The 6814-nt window shown below is 44.3% G+C and overlaps 1 long non-coding RNA gene across 3 annotated transcripts in view; it reads left to right on the forward strand.

The window, feature by feature from the left end:
- The first annotated feature begins 5390 nt into the window (after positions 1-5390).
- The window catches only part of LOC109305196, a 184619-nt gene continuing 183195 nt past the window's right edge, over positions 5391-6814 (forward strand). For 2 of the 3 annotated variants that reach the window (XR_002099586.1, XR_002099588.1), the window contains exon 1: positions 5391-5758. This is a non-coding gene — a long non-coding RNA (uncharacterized LOC109305196). Of the gene's footprint in view, positions 5759-6523; positions 6616-6814 lie in introns of all 3 variants that reach the window. The other variant, XR_002099587.1, reaches the window with a different exon arrangement.

Here is a 6814-nt window from a genome sequence, read left to right on the forward strand (position 1 = left end):
TCAGGTGCCCTCTCCCACACACCCTGCACTCTCTCCTGTGCTGCCTGTGGCCTCGTGCCACTTCCCCCACCAAACGAGCCATCCTGGCCTGTGTCAGGCAGTGGAGCTGAGCTGCCGCTTCCTCCGGCTGTACTCCAATCCAAGACCAGGCTCTCTCCTCCCCCCATGCTGATGTGTGGGAGGGGACGGGAGAAGAAAAGCCACATCTTGGGTTTGAGTAAATACAGCAGTCGCGCAGCATGGTGTGTATTTGTTTTGGGGCAAGTATTGGTTTGCAAGTAACACAATGTTTTGTTCTTACAAATCACCTTTTCTCCCTGTCTTGCATGCACATGCATCTGTGTGCACATATGCATGCACACCAAGCAGAGCAGCGCTCTTGTCTTGAATAGCACCCAAAGATGAATTAATATTTACTGTGGAATAGTTTCCTCTGGCCCCATACATGCTACAGTTTATCCCCTATTAGGAAACTGTTTTACAGTGTTTCTGCTAACACAGCTATGCCAGCCAGGGCAGACTGGGCATAACTTTGTTTAAATACACTTTAAAAACGATACGAGAGCGAGTAAATGCTCAGAGCTGAAACCTGCTTAGTACTTAGCATTGTTTCTTTTGGTTCAAATCTCTTCAAGATATGAAAAGACTGTGGTGGTTATAAATCATGTTTTATGTAACTCATTTCCTTGCTTAAATGACCAATTCAGATTCTGTTATTAAAACAAAAATGATTTAAGAAATCTAAGTGCTTTTGCACTGTAATGAGGCTTATTGTCTCTGTTGCAGCGTAGGCAGTGAAAATGGACTGGCTAGGTTTGGTCTCTGGCTTGCCTGCGCTAGCGCGGTGTCGAGCACTAGTCCCACATTCTGTGAGAGGTGGGAACGGTTGGTGTTGAGTATGCTGCAATGAAATCTGTAGGTCTGAATGCAAGAAAGGAATAAGAAAAAATAATCAAGGAAGTGGTTTTTGGTTGCTCTTGAATTTTATGAAACATCTTTGTTCTTCACGGAAGGTGCGTTTGAGTTTGAGGTCTGCCTGAGTGATTCTTTCAATACATACTCTCTTTGTCTGTTCGCAATCTCAGCTGAGGGGACAGAAGGGGACATGTTGGAACGTAGGAATGGGGAGTGGAAAAGCTACCGAGCAAAGACCCTGTCTGCTCTGCCTGAGTGGGAGTGAGGGTCGCCAGCATGGCCGCAGGGGGCTGTGGGTCGGGGGCGAGGGGCGCTGGCACGGCTGGGGGGCTGTGGGTCAGCACTGCCCATCAAAGTTTACAAATGGGTCCTGGTACAAAGGCGGTTGAGAACCGCTGCTCTAGACTCGCGTGGTTGGGTTGTGATGTACATGCTGAATTGGAAAAGCAACCCCTTGCTATAAAACCTAATCGCTGCACGTGGGACTCTACCAGTGAATATTTAACAGGCGAGGTTTCCTTCTCCTGAATTTCTTACCTAATTAGCAGTGACTCAGTCTTAACTTTGGTCCATGCTGTAATAAATCATCTGGATGGTCTTAGCCACTCAAGTATGTAGCATGCTGAACTTCTCACTGTTTTCCTTTTTTTTTCTCACATGACTCGCAGGTTGCCCTTGAAATCTAAGGTTTGAATTCAAAGGTTGTTTTGACTGCTTGAAGTTCAGAGTCGGTGTGTATGTGCTGTTCAGCACATTTTCTCACGTGTGTAACTATGCTGGCGTTCCCCGTCAATGCAATACAGGCATTTGACCGTATTCAGGCATGTGAAATAAAGCTGTGGACTGTCACCCTTGTTATGAACTTGGAACCATCATTCCCATTCCTATTTCCTCATTCTGTCGTGCCAGGAGATCTGCTGCACACCAATACTGTGTGTTAGAGACTGATCGTGTCCATCTCCACCACGTTCAGTCTTCTCTCTCAAGGAGGAGTGAAGACAACAAACCGAAGACTGTGAGAAGGGAAGGCAGGATGATCTGAAGTAGGGAATAAAGACCGAGAGGAGAGTCGTGGTACGAGTGTGACTGCAGAGTAGCACCCGTACCAGGAATAGGCAGGAAAAGATGTGTATGTGAATTGGGGACTCATTGCTAAGAAGGATTGACAGCAGAGTGGATCTAGAAAATAGTGTGGTGCGGAGTCTTCCAAGAGCAGGGATATGAGATTTGGATGTGAGCCTGCAAAGCAGCAGGGACGAATCTGTTGTTCCTTCTCCTTGTTGGGACAGAAGACAGGATGGCATCCCAAGGCGAAGGATGACTGTTGGAAGGGGAAAGATGCTCAAAGAATTGGAGGGTTGGGTGCTCTTCAGCAGATTTCTTCTGGTCCCATTAGAAAGTACTGAAGGGCAACAGATAGCAAGAGCTGGCACAAAAGGAAGCCATGGGGATGGTCAGCAACTGGGATGTATTTACTTAGGAATTTAAGAGGTGGGACTCTATCTAAGTACTGAGGGAAATAGCCTTTGGATGGAGCCTGGCATAGCTGACAAGGGAAGCTTTCAGTTGGCAAATGAGGAGGAGACGATTGGGAGTAACATGTAATCTTCATGCCTAATTTTAATGCAGTAGGGTAGGGTGATACAGCAATGGATAAAGAGCTATTATGGGACAGAAGGCTGGGCAGTAAAAAGAAGGGGCCAAGACAGGTGATGCGGTAGACAGATTAAGCACAGTCCTTCCACTAACTGTACTGGCGGGTGAGTTGAATGGGTTGTCAGGTAAGCAGCAACTGAAATGATTGCATGCTAAAGCTGCTGATACAGGGTACAAAACTGAGCATTACAGAGCTAACAAAGATGGTGGGGTAGCTATCATGCCTGGAGCACGGGTATCATGTCTGGAGTACTGTACAGGATAAGAGCTAGTCAAGACAAATAGAAATAAAAGCAGAGCTGGTGAGACCGGTTTGTGCATGAGGCTTGCGATAGCAAAAGTAAGAAGGGATGACTTGGAAAAACCAACTCGGCTTGTGTTGGAAAAATGTTGAGTCTGGATGGTGAAAGAGTAAATGCTGGGGAAGTGCTGGGACTTGGCTGTCAATACGCACTCCCTTCCCAGCTCTGGTTGTATGTGGTTGGAGATTTCTGTAAGGTCCCTAGGGAGATGGGTGCTGAGAGAGGTCTTTTATCAGGGGATTGTTGGTCCAGCAACCAATGGTGCTAGTTCACACTTGGTTTTGTTGAGTCATGGAGACATCCAGGGTTATAGTAAGTAACTCTGAATTGAAGGTTCATGAGTTTTAAATGAGTTTTCTCGCATCTAATTTTTGTGGTGACACAGACTTGCATGTTTTATATTCTCGTGTCTTGCAGGTAATTTGCTGATATGGACACTTAGCAAAAGCCTCCTAGACTTTTCTACAAAAAGAAATGTGATTCAGCAGGGATTTTAACTGCTGTATAGCCGTCACTATAGATACAAGTTAGAAAGTCAGATAATTTCACAGGCTTCAGAGTCTTATTTGAAGCAAGTGAGAAGACTCTCCTTGGCTGCAGCGAGCTTTGGATCAGCCCTTCCAGGACTGTCGTCACTGGAAAGAAAGTGTAAGATAAAGACAGTGGAGAAGCTGAGGGTTGAACTTGACCTGCTAACTTAGATGTGTACTTCAAATCTGACTTGTCTTCACTACGGTTTTACCTTGTGTTACCTCTCCCTGATTTAAAGAGCATATCCTAAGCAGCATTGTTTTATGGCTCAGTATAGTTGAGCTGAGATTCATGATTTTCTGCCCAGAACGTGGTCACGCCCCATCAAAGTCGGTGGGAGTTAAGCACATTCTTACAGTTGAACATGTACTTCCTTGAACTAAGGCCTTTAAAGAGAAGCCTTGAGAACAGTGATGACAAGAATTTGTTCTTTTTGTACTTGCATTAGTCATTCACGTGAAATTTTCTGGTTTTTTTTTATCTAATGACATTTCGGTTGTGTGAGGACGCATAAGGTTCTATTGACACGATTAACAAAATAAATGGTTCTATCACACCGTGTTTGACCCTGCGGTATTTAATCTTGTGTGCTCATACTGACATTATTCTTTTAAATGATTGTGGAATGGTACCGTCTTCCTGTGCTGGCTAAATTAAAAAAAAAAAAAAAAATCTACTTCGTTCTGTCAACTGATCTTTGTTGCCTTTTAATAAAGATGAGCTACAAAGCAATCCCACACTAAGTTGTTTGGGTTTCTTTTCCCAGATTGCTCTGCTGTAGTTACCCACGCTATGCAACTGGCTGTACATCTGTGAGACAGGTTTTTTGGTATCTTTTAAAAAGATTTATCTGCCTTTTTTAGGTGTTAAATTTGTTATTGATAAAGGACTGGATTCCAATACTGCTACACGTACTGAACCATGAATACCTGGGCATGTCTACATGTCACCCTCCATTGCTGTACAGTGTGCTACAGCGACACAGCAAAAACATGCGTCTGCGTGTGATCGCCAGCTATGTCGCTGTAGCGGTATGCCGCCCAGGTATAGCTTGCCACTGTGGTGATGTAGCGACGAAATCTAACTGTGCATTGTACATGTGGCGCAGTAACTGCCTGTACTGTGCTGTGCTGTAGTACTACTTTTGGAGGTACTAAAGCACGGTGCCGTAGCACCTTTGCTGTATGGCGATATGTAGACGCCATCCCCTGGGTACCTTCCTGGGCCCATACGCATCAGTGGTGCTGCTATTGCAATCAGCTGCTATGCCGTATGGGCACAGGTAATGGAATCTGATATGCAACCATGTCTATTTTAGCCAAGAATTAAGAGGAGTACAGAGGTATAGCTGATGTGCATAAGCTGCATTTCCACAAATACCTCGTGCACAATCTTTGGCCCAAATTTTTCAACTATGCACTTGTATGTGGGCAGTATTTAAACAGTTTCTCATCAAGACATGAACACATGCAGTCATGAACAGGCACCTCTTTTCTATCTGTATCCTTTTCCTTCCTTGTCACCTCTGGCCAGGGGATTGAAAAAGTCCTTTCCCCACTCGCACATTTTTTTTTCTTTTTTTAACATGATCAAATAAAATCCTTCCAAATCTTTTCCAAGTATCTGACCAGTAGATGATAAGTTGTTCTGAGCTGTGGCCCTCTTTATTTATCTTTTTTTTTTCTATGGTACTTGCTGCAAGTGAAGGATCTTAAACAGTTGACTCTTGAAAGGGGATTTGTGAATTGGTAAGCATTGTAAAGCGGGTGTGCAAATATGTGGAATAGGCAGCTTTTGTTTTAAAAAGTACTCTTTAGTTTCTTGGTAACATGCAGATGCAAATTGAAAGGTACCAAATTGTGCGGGTGTAAGTCTCTTAGTCTGGAATGTGTAGGAAGTTCAGTGTGAAGAGTTGCTGCTTTTCCCTTCCCTCTCTGCCCATCTCCCATGTAACAGTCTCTTTGTTTCTGCTCTTTTTCAAGGACTGGGATCCGATTCCTTGACTGGTCTAGCAAAAGCCATGGGGAGCCATGTATTCTAGCCCACCCAGCATTCAAGGATTTCCAGGATCACTGGATTTACAGAAGCACCATAACCTCTGCTGAAGATCAGCTATGGATGGACCATCTTGGAAAACCAGATGTAGCTCCTTTTTTTTTTCTTCTTCTTTTGCTGCCAAAGTGGATGGGGTGTCTCCATTCTCTGAGGATTATATGTCGTTGGAAATTTTGTCATTTTTACTGGAATACCTTCTGTTACGTTTCACAGGGAGGAGAAACCGTTGTTGTATTCGGGAGATATTTTCCAGGCCCCCTTACTTACACATCTTCAAGCACAGGATCACTCTGTGGCAGGTAAGTGTGTGGCTTCCTAGTTCACTGGCCAGTTGCATTTCCTGATGGTTGGACTCTTAACAATTTGCTTCTCGCCCTGATCTGCTATGGGTTCAGCCTGTCCAACTGTTTGGCCTTTGTTTGAGGGTTATCTTTTCTTATTCAAGGAGAGAGCAAATATCCTGAAATGCAGATTTGTTTGAGGTTGTCTTTTTCACTTTTTTTACAGAGTTAATTACAGTAGTAATCTTGCATTTACAGAAGGTGCCTTGTATCCTAAAGGAATCCAATGTTTTGCAAGCTGCTGGTGCCATTAAAGAAGTGCAGCCACCTTTTTTTCTTCTGGGGGTTGTGGGAGGGGGAACGTAGTAGTGCGCAGCACTGCTAAAAGTAGCTTACTGCAGGGAGCCATGATCGATGCCATCTCGAGACTACCAGTGGCTTTTGTCTCCCAGTCAACTCAAAGGCCCAGTCAAAAGATTTAATGGGTACAGAACACCTGCAAGCTCATTTGACACCTGGAGTTTGAGGCTGTAGGGTTTCCGTGGAGTTTTAAATATCCCTGTGGTTTTCTGTAGAACTTAATTTTATTTTTACAATAAAAATATTAGCATTTTGTTCTGCTTGCAAGAATATGCTCTTGTAAAGTCACTATACACGCAGGCAGACTCAAAAGGGGAGCTCTAAGAAGCATGGCCTGCCTTCATTCACCTCCATGGAGTGCTTGGTGACATTTGTGCTAAGGAGATGCAACAAATCCAGTGTCTTCCCCTCCTCCCCACACAGGTGGCTTCTACTGTAATTGCCGTGTTCCTGAACCCCCCTGTAATCATAGTCAGTATAAGTCTAGAAATGGGCGAGCCTCAAAAGGTATCAAGGTAAGTAATGGAGATATTGACTCAAGCGTGTACGCAGCGTTGTTTTCAACATGTTTCTATTCATGTGTGCATATGCAAATTATTTTATATGGTATAATTGTACGTGGGGATTACAGTAGGGTGCGTGCATACATAGTTTTGGGGATGTTGGTGGTAGCTGTGTTGGTCTAAGGCGGGGCGGGCAATTATTTTGGGTGGG

This window comes from Gavialis gangeticus, unplaced genomic scaffold (genome assembly GCF_001723915.1).
Source record: "Gavialis gangeticus isolate Ggan-Ray unplaced genomic scaffold, GavGan_comp1, whole genome shotgun sequence".
NCBI lineage: Eukaryota > Metazoa > Chordata > Crocodylia > Gavialidae > Gavialis > Gavialis gangeticus.